Genomic DNA, 15,726 nt, shown 5'->3' on the forward strand with positions numbered 1-15,726 from the left:
AACGGTAAGTCGTCGTCGTCGTCGTCATCGTCTGGCGCCCAATGCTCGTCCCCACACTCTGCACTTTTGCATTCTTTGCAATGCAGTAACAGCAGCAGCAGCAGCAGCAGCAGGAGTCGTCGCCGTCGCCGCAGCAGCAGCCAAAAAGCAGCAGAGCGCCGACGCAGCATTGCACTCTCTCTCTCTCGTTCTGTCTCTCGCTTACTCTCTCCCATTGATTGGCGTTCACTGAGCCACCTTCACCTTCACCAGCTGACGTCGCTGCTGCTGCTATTGCTGCTGCTGTTGCTGCTACTGCAATAACTGCGCTTTGAAGTTTTGCCCAGGTCGTGATGCACACAGCAGTTCTCGTTGGGCAAGTCCCCGACAAGTTGGCATTCAGTTGAAACGCAACGTTCGCCAGCTGCGGTTGCCCAGCGGCGACAGTTCTTTTCTGTTCAAATTCAATCCAGCAGCAGAAGTAGAAGCAGACGGAAGTGGAGACAGTGACAGAGACTGAGACTGAGCAGCAGCACTTTGGAAGCAGTCGAACAGTTGAGCAGTCGAACATTTGAGCAGTCGAGCAGTCGAGTTTGGCCGCTCAGCCGAAAAGGTCGACAGGCAAGGCAACGCAACAGTGACGCAGTGATGCGATTATTTGCGAAACGTTGCGCATACGCACTGTCTAACGGTACACACTAACGTTACATTAGTCAACAGTGATGCCAACAGTCAAATTTAACAAAAAATTAAATACAAAAATGAGTTTCAAGTGATTGATCAGCACATATAACAACAATAATTTACTGTCAAACCAAACAGACAACAAATTGTGTGTACTTTGTTAATTCTCAAATTCAATGTTAAATGTGTAACGCGAGACGCTCAAATCAATTTCGTCGTAAATCCTGCTCGGCGTGTACATTTTTGCCATAAACAAATAATGTAACTAAAAACTGAAAAATTGAAACAAATCCCAAACAAAGAAATAAGAAAAACACAACAAGCAGTAAAACTGCAAGCGTTGGAAATTCCTGAATAAAACAGAATTTATAAGCAAAGCGTTGGCCAGGTGAGTGCTAATAATATGATATTGAAATGGTATTATAATGTGATATTATATGATATCTTTCCGATGTAATTGCCTTTTGCCAATATTTAACTTTTTGGGTAGATAAGAATTGTAGAATTTGCTGAGCACGCAAATTACAATCATAATTTGCAAATATTTTCTATTTATGGATTGTCTAAGAAAAGTTCCAGAAATTTCAGCCTTAAGAGCTAACAACTAGATAACGTTTCAGAGATTCCTAGAGAAATTGAAACATTATTGAGTAAAGATAATATTCTTTATTTGTAGATTGTTTTTTTAACTGGTCAATAACCATTAGCGATTTGTTGTTATTTGTTTTTGCCATTTGAAGCGATAAATGGTGTTAAATAGTTTGACTTTTTAACATCTTTCGTTACCAGTTTTCCCAGTGTCGAGTTCCTTAGCCATGAATTAAACGTTTCAAGAGCTGCAAACTTATTTTAAAGTTATTTCTTGCCACAATATCTTATCAGCTCGTAGACAGTTATTAGCTGGGTGACAGAGGAAGGAAGGAAAGAGGAGAGAGCACAGAGAGAGAGAGAAAGAGTGTGAGATATGAGGCCATGTTATCAGCACTTTGCTGCAATCCAAATGACAATTTCATTTGGCGCGCATTTCGATGCCCCTCCCCCTCCTCTCTACCCCTTTCAATGTCCCTGAGGCATTTTCTCAATTGCATTCGCTGATAAGCAAATTAGCTTGCCAACTGGCCTAATAATTGAGTCTGCGCTGCGCTGGCCAAAAGAGTGTTGGCCAACAATGTGGCAAGGGCGAAAAGGTGTGTGTGTGGGGAGGGGGGAACTTTACCTGAATTCGCATTGGAAGGCGAGAGGGGGCGTTAACCAGTCGAGCTAACTTCTAAGCGCTTTAGCCGCCATCGACTGAGCAAAGCATTTTAGCCACAAGCGGTTCTCACATTTGTCATGAAACAGGAGGAAAAAAAAAGCAAATTTGAAGAAGCAAAAAAAAGGTAGAAAGGAAAAAATCATAATAAAGAAAAGTGGCCGCAAAGAGTGCTTAAAAAATGGAAACAGATGAGTGTGGGGGAGGAGGGGTAAGGCAAGGTGGGCAGGTGAACTAGCCGAAAAATGAACAAAAAAGTAACAGAAACAACAAGAGAAGGAAAATAAAAAAAGGAAAGAATTTCTACTTATAACGAGTTTTTATTACAAACGCGCGAAAGCGGCGCACAAACAAACTCAAAAAAATAGTCTCCCCAAGAACCGAACCCCGAGCCCCGAACCCCGACCCCGCCCCCAACTCCGCAACAGCCGAAAATGTATTAAAAAAGTAGTAAAAATAAGTAAAAATGGGCAACGTCGTCGGTCTAACAAAATTCCAAAAGGAGTGTCTAGGTCGAAGGGTGAGAAGGGTTGGGGGATGGGGGGAGTGCACATAAAAAGTAACAGCATTTTTGCCTAGCAGACAACTGCACAGTGGGACAGACAGACGAAGGCAGATGAAGAGCAAGACTGCGAAAGCATGAAGCAACATTATTCAAAAGAAAGCCAAGTTAAGGCATGCCGAGCACACACACTTACACACATAGAAATGACTAGCTAGAGAGTGAGAGAATGAGTAAGAGAGAGCGAGAAAGACAGACAAAAGCAGCATAATGCAGCGACAGCAGAGACAGTAAGGGAGAGAAGGTGGAGGAGGAAGAGGAGTTGGAGAGCGGCACAGTTACAACTACAATGCTGGATCGGACCAAGTATTAAACATCACAGGGCAGCAGCAGCAGCAACACTAGCAATAGCAACAACAACAACAACAGCGACGCCAGCAGCGCCAGCAACAACAATTACAACTACAACAACAAGCACATGCCGACATTCTTTCATTCGTACAACGACCTCGACTTTGATTTGCAGTTTTAGCAAGCAAAGAATTTGCAAGTGAGCGAACGAGAGCGACGAGAGCAGCCAAAGCAAATTGTAAAGAGCACAGCAAAGTGGCCCACAAAGAGAACAGCAAAAAGAAATGGGCAGCCGACAAACGGCCTCTAGACGACCTACACGCGTGAGCAACAAAACACGAGGAGAGCGCGAGAGCCAGACCGAGAGCCAGAGCGAGAGAGAGCGAGTGTGAACGAAACCATTTTAGCTTTCGTCTCGTGTCGTCGTTTTGCATCGTGTCTTGTCATCGGGTGGACTCTGCTGCTGTCTCTGCCGCTGCCGCTGCCTCTGTCGCTGCTTTACTATATTGCTGCTGCTGCTGGCTGGAAGCTTCGCAATGTGGTTGGTTCGCCAACTTCATTCATTCGTGCTACGCGTCTCGTCTGTGCCGGTCGTCAAACGCTGCTTTTTGCTTTTGACTTTGTTCAATTGTCAATTTGCCCCTCAGCCACATATTTACTTTCTCACACTATTGACACCCACACACATACACACACACACACACACACACACAGAGAGTGGAGAACTGTTGGTGCTAAGAAAGAAAGAAAGACAAAGCAGTGCTAAAAGTGCTAAATCAAAAGTGAGCAACAACAATAATATAATATTAACTGTAACAACTACAAGTACAAAGTATACATACATATACATATAAACAACAAGAAAACAAGTCAAAAAGCCGACGACGCCTGTCTGTGTGTGCTAAAAGTCGCCAAAAAGTTAACGACAACACACGTTACCCACACAATAAAAAAAGCTTGACTATCGCACACTCACACACACCCAAACACGCAGAGAGACAACTGAGGCCGGCCAGACAACTCACATACACACTCACACAGGCAAACGCATAGAGACGCACACACAAGTGTAAAGGCGACTTCAGCTAGCAGTTAGCAGCTACAGTTATCAAATGTGGCTGCTGCCGGCCTGTCAACTCGCCCAGACAGACACAGAGACGCAAAGAGTGAGGCCGCAGTGACAGCGACAGCGAGAGAGAGCGAGGCAGATTAAAGAGTAAGAGAGGTAGAGCTGAGCAAGCGAGGGGTGCTTGTATTTATGTACATAATTCATACGAGAGTATGTGCAATGTTTGTGCTTGACTTGACGACTTGGCGACTTTGGCGTATCAGCTAACCGGATGTTGATTTGTTGGCCATGCCACAAACACAACGCAACAACGCAACACACGGCAACCATCTTAAAAGGCAATGCAGCGTCATAAAAAATTGGCATTTGGAACATCCTTAAAAGATGAAAAAGAATGCCAAATGACGAGAGATAAAAGCCGATGCCTCGGACAATGCAACAAAATGTTGAATGCATCTGAAAATCAACAGTGCAACATTTAGAACAAAGCTACCGCCTCGACGCTTTCCCAAGACTCTCTCTTTCTTCACCTCTATATACTGATAAACTAAAGTGTATAAAGAAAAACATCGGTGGAACTGAAAGTCTCATCGCAAACTGGTAAGCAAGAAGTTTAAGCTTCATTTTGATAGAAAATATCAGAGTTCGGAAAAATTGGATTTCAAAGAAAAACTATACTACATTTTATAATAATAATATGAATTTTAATATTACTAGTGTTGATGTTGAGCAAAATACTAAAGCTTAGGAAAACATTCTATAAATAATAATAATGATGACGTGAGAGAAAATTGGGAAACTATTTTTGAGGTAAAATATCAGAGTTTAGGAAAATCTATCCAGAACTAATTTGATATTATAATAATATTTAATCTTAGAGAAACTTTAATAAAACGTTCTATGAATAATATGATATAAAAATATTAATATTGCTTTGATAGAAACTTGGGAAGAAATTGCTGAGATAAAATATCTAAGCTTAGAACTAACTATCCTTAACTAGTTTGATATTAAACAATTATTATATTTAATCTTACGAAAACTTAAATAAAACGTTCTATGAATAATATGCAATTATTAATACATATTATAAAGTTTAATAGAAAATTGGGACAAAATTACTGAGACAAAATACCATAAGTCAGGAAAAGTAATATTAATATTTTTTTTAAAGATAAATGAAATTGTATTCAAGAAAGAAAGGAGATTTAATTTCTTTAAGTTGAGAACTTGGTAAAGTATGCAAACTGATGATCATAATGCTAAGTACTACAGCAATCAGTTGGTCGTAAAAAAACCAAGTTAGACTTGCATAGCTATGCTCAGAGATCCGCATTCAAGCAGAAAAAGGGGGCACGTCGAACTCTTCGTCTCTGCTGCCACTCTACTCGACTCTCTCTCTCTCTCTCTCTCTATGTTCCTCTCTCTTGCTCGCTCGCTTGCTTTTGTGCCGAGTCGTGCCCCAAAAGCGTGCTAATAAAACATTTAATTAAAACATTAAGCGGCAAAAGCGCCGTCGACGTCACATAATTAAACTGTAGCACCTGAACGACCAGTTAGAGAGCTTGTTTGCCCCCAACTTCCATTCACACACAGTTATGCAAACGTTGGTGCGAGTGTGTGAGTGTGTGAGTGTGTTAGTGTGTGTGTGTAGTACAGTTATATAGCCTCGAAAAAGACTGTCGACAATTGTAGTAAAAGTTTATCGCCCGCATTAAAAAACCATGGATTAAAATTCTACTTCAAATGGGCGAAAATGAAAAAAAGAAGAAAAAAAATGTATTTTATTCGACATGTTTTTTAGTTTCCACATCTTTTTTTTTTGTCGTTTCTTTCTTTATTCCATGGCACCCACATTTTCTTCTCGGGTTCTTCGGCTTCCTCTGCGCTCCGCGCTCTCTGCTTAGTTGCAATAAAGATAAGAGCCCAGTTAGCAGCTCTCTACCTGCATTTGCCAAGTGGATCTGCCTTGCGAGTGTGTGTGTGTGTGTGTGTGTGTGTGTGTCGGTTGGTTAACAAATGTTGTCCACTAATTGCAGCGGCAAACATTTTTCGGCTATCTATCTCTATATCTAGTGCTATTAAGGGGCGTGGCAAGGGCATGAGAGGAGGGCAAGTGTAGGCAAAAAGTCAGACAGACATGCAGACATTTTCATATAAAATGCATGAGCACGAAACCAATTCAATAGCCAAAAATAGAGATGGAACCAGGCACCAGGCATCGGGCCATGGAATTCCATGTGTTGGGGTGTTTTAGAGGGTGGAAGAGGAAGTTGACTGTCGAGTGACTGTCGCACTGTAGTTGTAGTTGTCGTTGTCGTTGTCGTTTGTAGCTGGCGATATCAAAAAGAGCAAGCGAAAAAAAAAAAAATAAAAAAAATGAAGCTGAAAGCAAATTACACGACAGCAGCCAGCAAACTTATAGATACAAGATACGATGACGAGTACAAAAAAAAAGAAGAATAAGAAATGTAGAGAGAGGGATGGAGAGAAAAAGCGAGAAATTTGCACGATTAAAAAAAAAAGTAATGACAAAAATGGGTCGATCGAGGGGAGAGAAGAAGAGAAGGCAATCGAATGAAGGGAGGCAGCAAAAAGTTTTCGAATTAATTTATTGATACGACGATAAGGAAATGGAAATGGAAATGCCATTCTGAGCCAGCCCGAAAATTCAAGTTGAAACTTTGCCTTAATCAAATGGGTGCAAAAATTTAAAAGCCAAATGAAAGTTCGGAACGCCATTAAAATGATTTGTGACGTGTTGAGCAGTTGAGCAAAAAGAGGAGAAAAACAGTTGCAACTGGGGTCAGTCCAAGCAAGAGAAAAAGTGTATAAAGAAATGGAGAGAGAGAAAGAAAGATTGATCGCAGCGATGCGTCATGATGCGTTGCTCATACGCAACGTTGACAACAGCTGGCATTGAAAGCACACTTCAGCTTTGTTGTTTTATCATTTCATTTTTCGAGTCTGTATATTTACTTATGCTAAATAAAGAAGAAGCCAACGAAATTCGCTTTGTATACGATTAAAACAAATGTTAATGCGAATTAAAAAGTGGCAAATTCGCAAAGCAAAGATAAACAAGACAAATAAAAAGAAGAATATTGAATTCTATAAGCGAAAGTAAAGAATAGTTCAGTTCCAGAATTAATAAATTGATTTTGATAGCTATAGAAAATACGTTGAATAAGCAGAGGCAGAGAATAGAATAAGGTAGCTGCATTATATACATTTGTAATAAATACACAAATATATGCACATAACTAAAGAGCATCTTCCCTTCTCTCTCTCTCCCTCTCTCTCTGTCTCTGTCTCAGCAACTGTCTCCCGTTGTGAGCTCTATCTTTATCGCCAGTTGATACTTGTGTTCAATAGCATTTCGATAACATTTCGCTCTGACTTTGACTTTGCACATTTCTCTATACATTCTATAGTTTTGTTGTTGTTATTTGTTGCTGCGGTTCCTCTCGTTATTGTTGCTGCTGCTGTTACTGTTGCTGCTGCTGATACGACGCTTTAAACAACAAAAAATGCAAATTTTATTTCTGTTTTTATATTTATACGCTTGTTTTTTGGTTCTATTTGTGCTGTGCGCGATTCAAATAGTGCGCGAGTGAGTTTTGTTGTTTTGTTGTTTTGGGTTATTTGATTTTTTCGATTTGTTTTAAAACGCTGCTGCACGGATTTATTTATTGTGTCATTCAGCGTTTAGCTCTTCCTTCCTTCCCACTTCCATTTGTATCTGCAACTGTATCTGTATCTGTATCTGAAACTGAATCAGTGTTGTCTCTTTTTGTAGCTGTGGATGATGCTATTTTATTTGTGTAATGGCCATGCTGTTTATTTATTGTCGTTGCTGCTTCTCTATTTAGATCCCAGCTCTCCAGCAACTGCTGCAATTTATTGTAGCCAAAAGCAAAGGCTAATAAAATATTGAAATATAACCATTCTGCATGATTTTTGGTTCAAGTGTAACTCGTATCTCTATCTCTATCTCTATTTCTGTTACTATTTTCTATTTCCCCCTTTTGGTCTCTTTCAATGCATAAATAACATACGTTGCCATAGTTTTCTGCACTTCAGTTTAGATAACTGCAATTTGAGATTTAATTGACAACATCAACTGGGGAATTGATAGAATTGTAGCAATTTCAATTGCTTGTTTCGACAGTTTTAGGGATTAGTTGTGATATACGAGTATTTGTATGTATTTTGCTGCTCAGTTGCTTACAACTGACCTCACTCTCTATTGACAATCAACATTGGACAATTGTGTACAAGTTAAGACAGCCATTAACAGCAAATTTGTTTTGGTCTTCCAATAATATTTTGGTCCATCGAGAAGGTTTCTACTACGAAAATAGAACAACAAAATAAAGTAAGGGAAAATGAAAATGATTACAAATGAAAACATCTCAGAAAGTATAATAAATTCGATTTTATCTTATTTTCAATATTATTTTTTGATTTATTTTTATTTTATAAATGTTTTTAAATTAATAATAACTCTTTTTATTAATACAACAACTATTTAATATAATGTCAAATGAAAACAAATATTAATATAATATATAGAAAATTAATTTTCCACTTTAGTTTATTTTGCTTTTGTTCGTTTATACTTTAAGAGCAATAATAGAAAGCAAGGAATTATTAAGGCAAGGATACAAATTCAGTTTACGTTAAAAAATATCTCACAAAGCTTACGAAAATAACAATTGATTTAACTTGCAATAATTTCAACATTCTACATTCATTACAAAGAAATCAATGAAATATAAATGTGATTTAAGTTACAAGGAACTCAAATAGTTTAAGAAATTTAAATCTTGTTTATTTAACAATCCTAAATAGTAAAACTGAAACTGAAAAATCATTCAATGAAATAAAAGTTTATTCTATAGTTGAAAAGAATTCAAAGAAAAGTTGAAGGAATTGAATTTGTATCTACAATTTTCTTAAGGGTTATTAATGATAGTGAAAAGAGCAACAAGAGCGTGATAATAAATTTTGCGCTATGATGATGATGCCACATTCTGAGCGGGGGGAGGCGAGTGGCCAACTGTTTGTACAATTTGGACACGTTTTAAGGCCACAAAGCAGCTGTTATATTTACGAGGCTGAAACAGTCTTTGGAATAGCTAAAAACGTTTATGTGCGCATTCAGTAAAGTTGGCGTTGCATAGTTTGGGGCGTTAAAGCTGCCACTTAACATGCAACATTTCAGTTGGCTGCCACTTGAAAGTGGCAACACATGCTCTAAAATGACTGTTTGCCTCAAATTGCGGCCGCTATTTTCATGGGCATTACGTCAACGCAGATACACAGCGAATGAGTGAAAAGAGAACACAGAACAGAGAGAGACAGATAGAGAGAGAATACGAGGGAGAGATACTTGTTTTGTAGATACAAATATATGCAGGCCCCACATGTTTGGTGTACGCTTTTGCATATGCGAATTGGCGTCGCTATTCGCAATTTGCGATACATAAAAACTGCTGTAAACAAATAAAGACGAGCGCACAAAAAACTGCGAGGCAAAAAGCAAATAAAACATAAACAAAAGAACAACACAAACAAACGCCAAGTGCGATGAGCGATGACGACAACAGTCAAAAGTTTTTCACCTTCCTTTCCTAGTCTCCCAGCTTGAGGCAGAAGCCAACAACAAACAACAAACAGCAACAGCAACAGCTTGTCAACATTGTTAACGGTAGCGTTACTTTAATATGCAACGCGTGTGTTCCTAAAATATAAAAAATCTTTTAACTGTTTATCGCCTTGTCACACCCACGCACTTTACAGCAACGCTTTGAAATCAGCTTCACATACTTTATTTTTATTTTCATTTTCATGCCAAATGTTTTTTCGAAATGGGTTCAAAGGTGGTTAAGAGAAGGTTCGATTACGCACTAAAATGTAAAAGATATTTTTTTCTGGAATTTGAAGTTTGAGAGAAGTGAACTCAATTTGTCTTCGAAGTAGTTCTAAAACAAGCGATAAATAATTTCGTAATTAAGTTTTGCTTTCTATTGCAATATAATTCTTAACTTCTTGAGACATTTTAGAATAAAGTCGAGTAGTTTGAAAAGTTCAAAAAACTATTTTTTGTGTCTAACGTTTTTAATTAATTTCAGTTCCTTAAAATTAATTTATTTTCGAATTATAAAATATGGAGATTGAGTTAGATTTTGTGCGGAAGTCCTTTACAACATTACTATTCACAGCTATTGTGGCTCAAATTTGAAGAAATTTTTTAAATATTTATTTATTTATTTCACTTTGTTAATATAATTCACAGTGCATTAAAAATAAAAAAATTTCTAACTAAACTTGCTGAGAAATGAATAAGATAATGAGTAACCAGTATTATTCACAACAATTATCATAGATTAGAAATTTTTTATATAATAGGTATTTCAATATTGACAACGTTTTAGTATTTTAATACAGATCCTTTTTATCGTTGTCTAAAGTGAAGAGGTTTAATAATTTACAGTTTTTTTTCAAATCAAATGAATTATTGACACCAATAATCAGATATTGAAACTATTTTATATACTAAGTAATTTAGTATTGATTACTTGCTAGTATTTAGATACTGAACTCATGCTAGTTGTTAAGTAATACGAATGCGAAGTATTCTGTCTTTAAAAATAAATCATTTTCGAATTAGAATTCGTGGGAAATGGATTAAATAAAGAGTAACAATGTCTACAATGATCAGTTACTATAAGTATTTTAAATATGTATGATGATATTTTTGCAGTATTTTAATACTGAAATCTGAACTAGCTGGGGAATGAATTAGATAATGAGCTAACATGATTATTCCCATTAACATTATCAGATATTAGAAGTATTTTAAATATTTTAATATTGATTGAATACTAAACTCTTTCTAGTCTAGTGATAACTTTTTAGTTCATCACCATCTCCTTCATTTTTCAACTCTTACGCTTATTGAAAGTAGTTGGTAAATTATTTAATGAGTTTTAAAAAGGAAAGAGAGAAGCATGACGCACATGAAAACAGACATATTAAAAGAAAATACCAACAACACCTGTCGCCAGTTGGCAGTTGACTGTCGCCTGTTGCTGATATCACCTTTGCTTGTCACTGAGTTGTGATGTGAGGCGAAGTTGCTTTTGTGCTGAGCCACGCCCACAGACTGTACTACGTGTTGGAGGAGAGATTTAATGTGGCGCACATAAATTTAGCAAATCAAAAACGCGTTTTTATGGCTCTTCACGCTGATGTGTTCCATCTGCCAGTCCAACTGTCCTGTCCGTCTGAGTTTGCGTCCGAAAACGTTGAAGTTTCTGCGGCCAGAGCTAACAAAATTTATTGCATTTACAAGCACATTACAAACGCTCAAACGCAACGCTCACGTAGTTGCCGCAATGTGGCATGGCTCGGTTGGACTTGCCTCAAATTGTGTCGACCAATTCCCAGCAGCCACATAAAAGCGCGTTTCACGTCCTGCCACATTGAGGCAGACGCTGCGGCGCCAAAAGTGAAGAATTTCCCTTCCCTTCTCTCTCTCCTTCTCTTGCTCTCTTCCCCTCTTTGTCTCCCTAAATCCCACAGCTAGTTGCAAGATTGATGGTCCGTTGAATTGTTCGTTCTGTTGCTGCTGTTTCTCATCGGAAGTTTTGCAACGCTTGCAACTTACAATATGAATTACTCATTGCTCATTTTTAGCAGCAATTTATTGTCATTGTTGCTGTTGTTGCTGTTGCTTTTCATGTTCTTCTCTGCAATATTCATTGCAATCTCTCTTCGTGCACTTTTTTTTTGTGCGCCTTGCACGTTTCACTTATTTTATTTGTAGCTTTCAAGACGCTTTTTTATGTCTGTCGTCGGCATAGTGCCGCAGCATATTTTGTCGATATTTACTTAAAAACACACAAAGGACGCCAGCATCTGCAGTTGAAGCATTTCGCTTTGAAGGCGTTTAAGGCAATTACAACTAATGCGGCAACTGCGTGTTGTGCTGCAAACATGGCTGACATCATTAGGCCACACACACACACACACACAGGCATGTGCACTCAGGCGCCTTCACTAGCGACTTCCGTTTTGCCCAGCTTAATTTCCTGCAAAGGCTCCACATGGCGTATGTGTAATCAAGTGAATTGTGGCAGACACACACACATCCTCAACCACACACACACACATACACACGCAGCCACGCTGTTTAATCACCGAAACTGCCATTTTTCATCAAAGTAATTACCACAACGACGCGTCGTCGGCATTTCTCTGTGCCTTGTCTCCTTCCTCCTCTGTCCCTTCTCTTTCTCTCTTATCCTGTGCCACGCCCTTAAAGCTGCGACTGAAACTGGGACAGGCTGTTGTCCAGCAAATTAAATTATTTGATAAGCTATTATAATTTTATGCGCCATTTTATTCAAAAGTTGCAGACTCATTTCTACTCCTTCCCCAAATGCTAAAACTTTGTTGTGTTTGCTGGTATTTTTTTCTTATACCAACTACCCTCAGGGTAAAAGGGTGTTATAACTTTGTACAAACATAAAATGTGTGTAACAGGCAGAGCTATGCAAGAAATTATTTAAAATTCTTGAAAATCTAGTATATTATGTGCACTATGGTATATAAAATATACTTTTCAGCATATTTCGATTTTTTTCGACATTTTAATTTCGTATATTTTAATGAGAATACTGCACTCTTTTGTATGTCAATGCATATGAAAAATATATTTCGGTATTTTGGTATATTAATTCGGTATATTTCAGTGATAACGCCGTACTTGTTGTATGAAGCAGTAAACCGGTATATCAAATATACACTTCAGTATATTTCAGTATTTTTGGTATATGAATTTGGTATATTTCAGGGATATGAAACAGTAAACCGGTATATCAAATATATATTTCAGTATATTTCAGTATTTTTGGTATATTAATTTGGTATATTTCAGTGATAATACCGCACTTATAGTATGAATCAGTAAACCCATATATCAAATATACATTTCAGTACATTTTAGTATTTTTGGTATATGAATTCGATATATTTCAGTGATAATATCGCATCGTTTTGCATGAGGTAGCACACCGGTATATCAAATATACATTTCAGTAAATTTCAGTAGTTTTCGGTATATTAATTCGGTATATTTAAACGATAATACCGCACTAATAGCAGGTATCTCACAGTCCAGCATATTCGACTGGAGCTTTCTTACTTGGTGTTTTCTACACCTTTTTTCACCGCTGCCGCTGACTTGGCACAATTTTGCATAACCTTAAAAGTGTTGCCTACTTTTCTGCGCGTCGTGTTTCATATGAATTTTTCATGGCCTAAAAGCAAGCAAAACAAACTTTGGCTGGCTGAATTTATGAGGCACAGCGATAGAAAATTAATATGGCGCAAATTCATTTGGAACAACAACAGCTGCGCTCAGGTGGATTCACTTTTTTTTTATTTTAAAAGCAAAGACTCGCACATTTATGCTGGATTTTGTGTTCGAGTATTTTGCCTTGTTTTTTGCTGAGTGATTTGTTTGTTTGTTGCAACAAAGCCAAAGGATGTGCGGCAACTCTTTGCTGGAGATTGTATTTGGCCTTTGTTGCTGCTTGTTTTCCTTTCCTTTCCTTTTTTTTATTTTAACCCTGCTGTGCCAAAAGGTATTAGCGAGCCAAAAGTTCCGTTGCCGATTGCCAAAAATGTTTGCTCCCCTTTTTCGTTGTTGGTTGATGGTGCCAAGGTGGCTGTGTGCTGCACTGTGTGTGTGTGTGTGTTCTACGTGCTACATGTGGCGGAACGAGTTGTGTCTGCTGCCAATTTGGCGTAGGCAGCGCAGGCTGACCCAAAAGCCTGTCTCTGGGCCGCCTGCCAGCTGCCGTTGCCGTTGCAAGCAAGGCTCTTTTTCCTGTGTTGCAAGCACACCGACAAAACAAAAACGCAATTCTCCTCCTCTCTCTTGCTCTGTCTGTTTTTTGGCTCGTTGCAGGTTGTCATAATTTTTAAGTGACCCAAGCGCCGCATGTGGCAGCCACCCCACTGCCCCCTACTGCCTGCTACACATGCCACACACATGGACTGTGTGTTGTGTGCAGCTAAATGATTTATGTAAGCTGAAGCATAATTTGTTTTCCGCTTCTTGCAACGCAGTGCAAGAACAATGGCTGAGAATCTCTGAGAAGCAAAGGTTCTCGCTCTTTGAAAATGTTGTGGCACGAAGTGATTGCTTGGCGCCGCGGGGTGTCGCGCAGCAGTCGCCAGTTGAAAGGTGCCGCAAAAAGGGTGAGGGGGTGAAGGCGGCAACAACTTGCAAATCTCTCAATTACTTAGGCAACTCTCAAAAGCAGAGTTCAAAGGTCAAAGCAATTAACAGTTTGCTGCCTTCCAGCTATTTATTAATGTTCTGTCGCTGTTGCTGTTGTTGTTGTTGTTGCTGGGGCAACAAGTCAATTAGCTGCGACAAGGATGATGTTCAACGTTAAAGTCAATAATTCAGATCGAATTTGTTTCGCTTGCAAATTTTGTGTGTTTGTGTGTGTGTGTGTGTGTGTGTGAGTGGCGAACATTTGCAACAGCTGTCGTCCTCGCTCCCCCTCTCTGCCTTTCTATTTGCGCCTTTTGTTGTGTGTTGCGTTGCCTTGCAGCTAAACAACAAAGGAAACAAACAACGAGACACTCGCAGACTTTCATTCAGACACATGCAACCAGGTCGCATTGTGTTCCTGCCGCTTGCCGCGCCTCTGTTGCAAGTAAAGAATGCAACGCTCTGTGCTTAACAACTCGTCGCGTAGACAATGCGGCAAGCTTCTTCAGCTACTGTCATCCTCACTCCACTCCACTTCACTTCACTCCACATCACTCTGCTCCCCTCATTGTAAAGTCTTGTTTCTGTCTTGTGCTGTCCAATACAAATGCACACAAGTACAAGCCGAGATACACACACTTATACAAACACACACACAATGAGCACTTTGAATGTAGTTGTGTGGTTGTAGTTTTTCTGTTTAGCTTGCGGTTTGTGTATACCCTCGAAATTATAACCTAAGAAGAGTGCTCTACTGACTGCTATACGAAGTAACGAATTTCTACTAAAGTCCTCAAAGGTGTAAGAATGTAATACCGACAGATTGATTGTTTTATCATTAGAGTAGCATTAGCTTCAGCTTTGTATAGTAAATAGTTTGTTCGTTTGTTTAGAAAACAGATAAAAATTATTTCAAACCATTTTGATATATGATAATAATTGGTAAATGGAGCATTTCCTTGAGCTAACAATTTAAATTGTGCAACCCGTTTAACGGTTTAGTTGACACTGATCATTTATCAGGCTTTGCTTCCTACAAAAATATACAAAATTTCAGTTCATTGTCTAAAACTATTGACTGGGATTCTTTGGGATACAATTTGTATTATTATTAATGTGAGCTCGAGGCAGCAGTTTGATTATATCTTCAGATTTCTCTAATAAAAATAAACGATTATGTGTTTCATATATCATACATAAAATAATTAGAAATAATACTAAACATAATATCATATAAAATGATATATATAACATATATGTTATACGAGTATAACACTAAAATTAGTAAATAAAATGCAGAATTTATGTATTCAAATAGCAAATTCAAAAGATTAATATTTGTTTGCCGTTTAGCTGACATTGATAGGTTTTCGTTCTTACTTCGGTTCTTTTCACTTTCATAATAAATTTGTATTAGTATTATTATTAGCTTAATGCTTATGAATACAATACTGAAAGATTGAGGCAGCAGTTTGAACATAGGTTCTGATCGGTCGAACAAATACTCAAATTATAATACTAAAAATAATACAGAAAAATTATAATTATAATACTAGTAAAACTAATAATACTAAAAATTACCTAACAATACT

General features: G+C 38.1%; 1 long non-coding RNA gene across 3 annotated transcripts in view; it reads left to right on the forward strand.

Moving 5' to 3' along the window:
- Positions 1 to 2,152: 2,152 nt before the first annotated feature.
- The window catches only part of LOC117567893 (uncharacterized), a 65,618-nt gene continuing 52,044 nt past the window's right edge, over positions 2,153 to 15,726 (forward strand). Inside the window, exon 1 of one of the 3 annotated variants that reach the window (XR_004572092.2) lies at positions 2,153 to 4,437. This is a non-coding gene — a long non-coding RNA (uncharacterized LOC117567893). The remainder of the gene's footprint in view (positions 4,438 to 15,726) is intronic. The other 2 variants (XR_004572090.2, XR_004572091.2) reach the window with 2 other exon arrangements.

This window comes from Drosophila albomicans, chromosome 3 (genome assembly GCF_009650485.2).
Source record: "Drosophila albomicans strain 15112-1751.03 chromosome 3, ASM965048v2, whole genome shotgun sequence".
Lineage (NCBI taxonomy): Eukaryota > Metazoa > Arthropoda > Insecta > Diptera > Drosophilidae > Drosophila > Drosophila albomicans.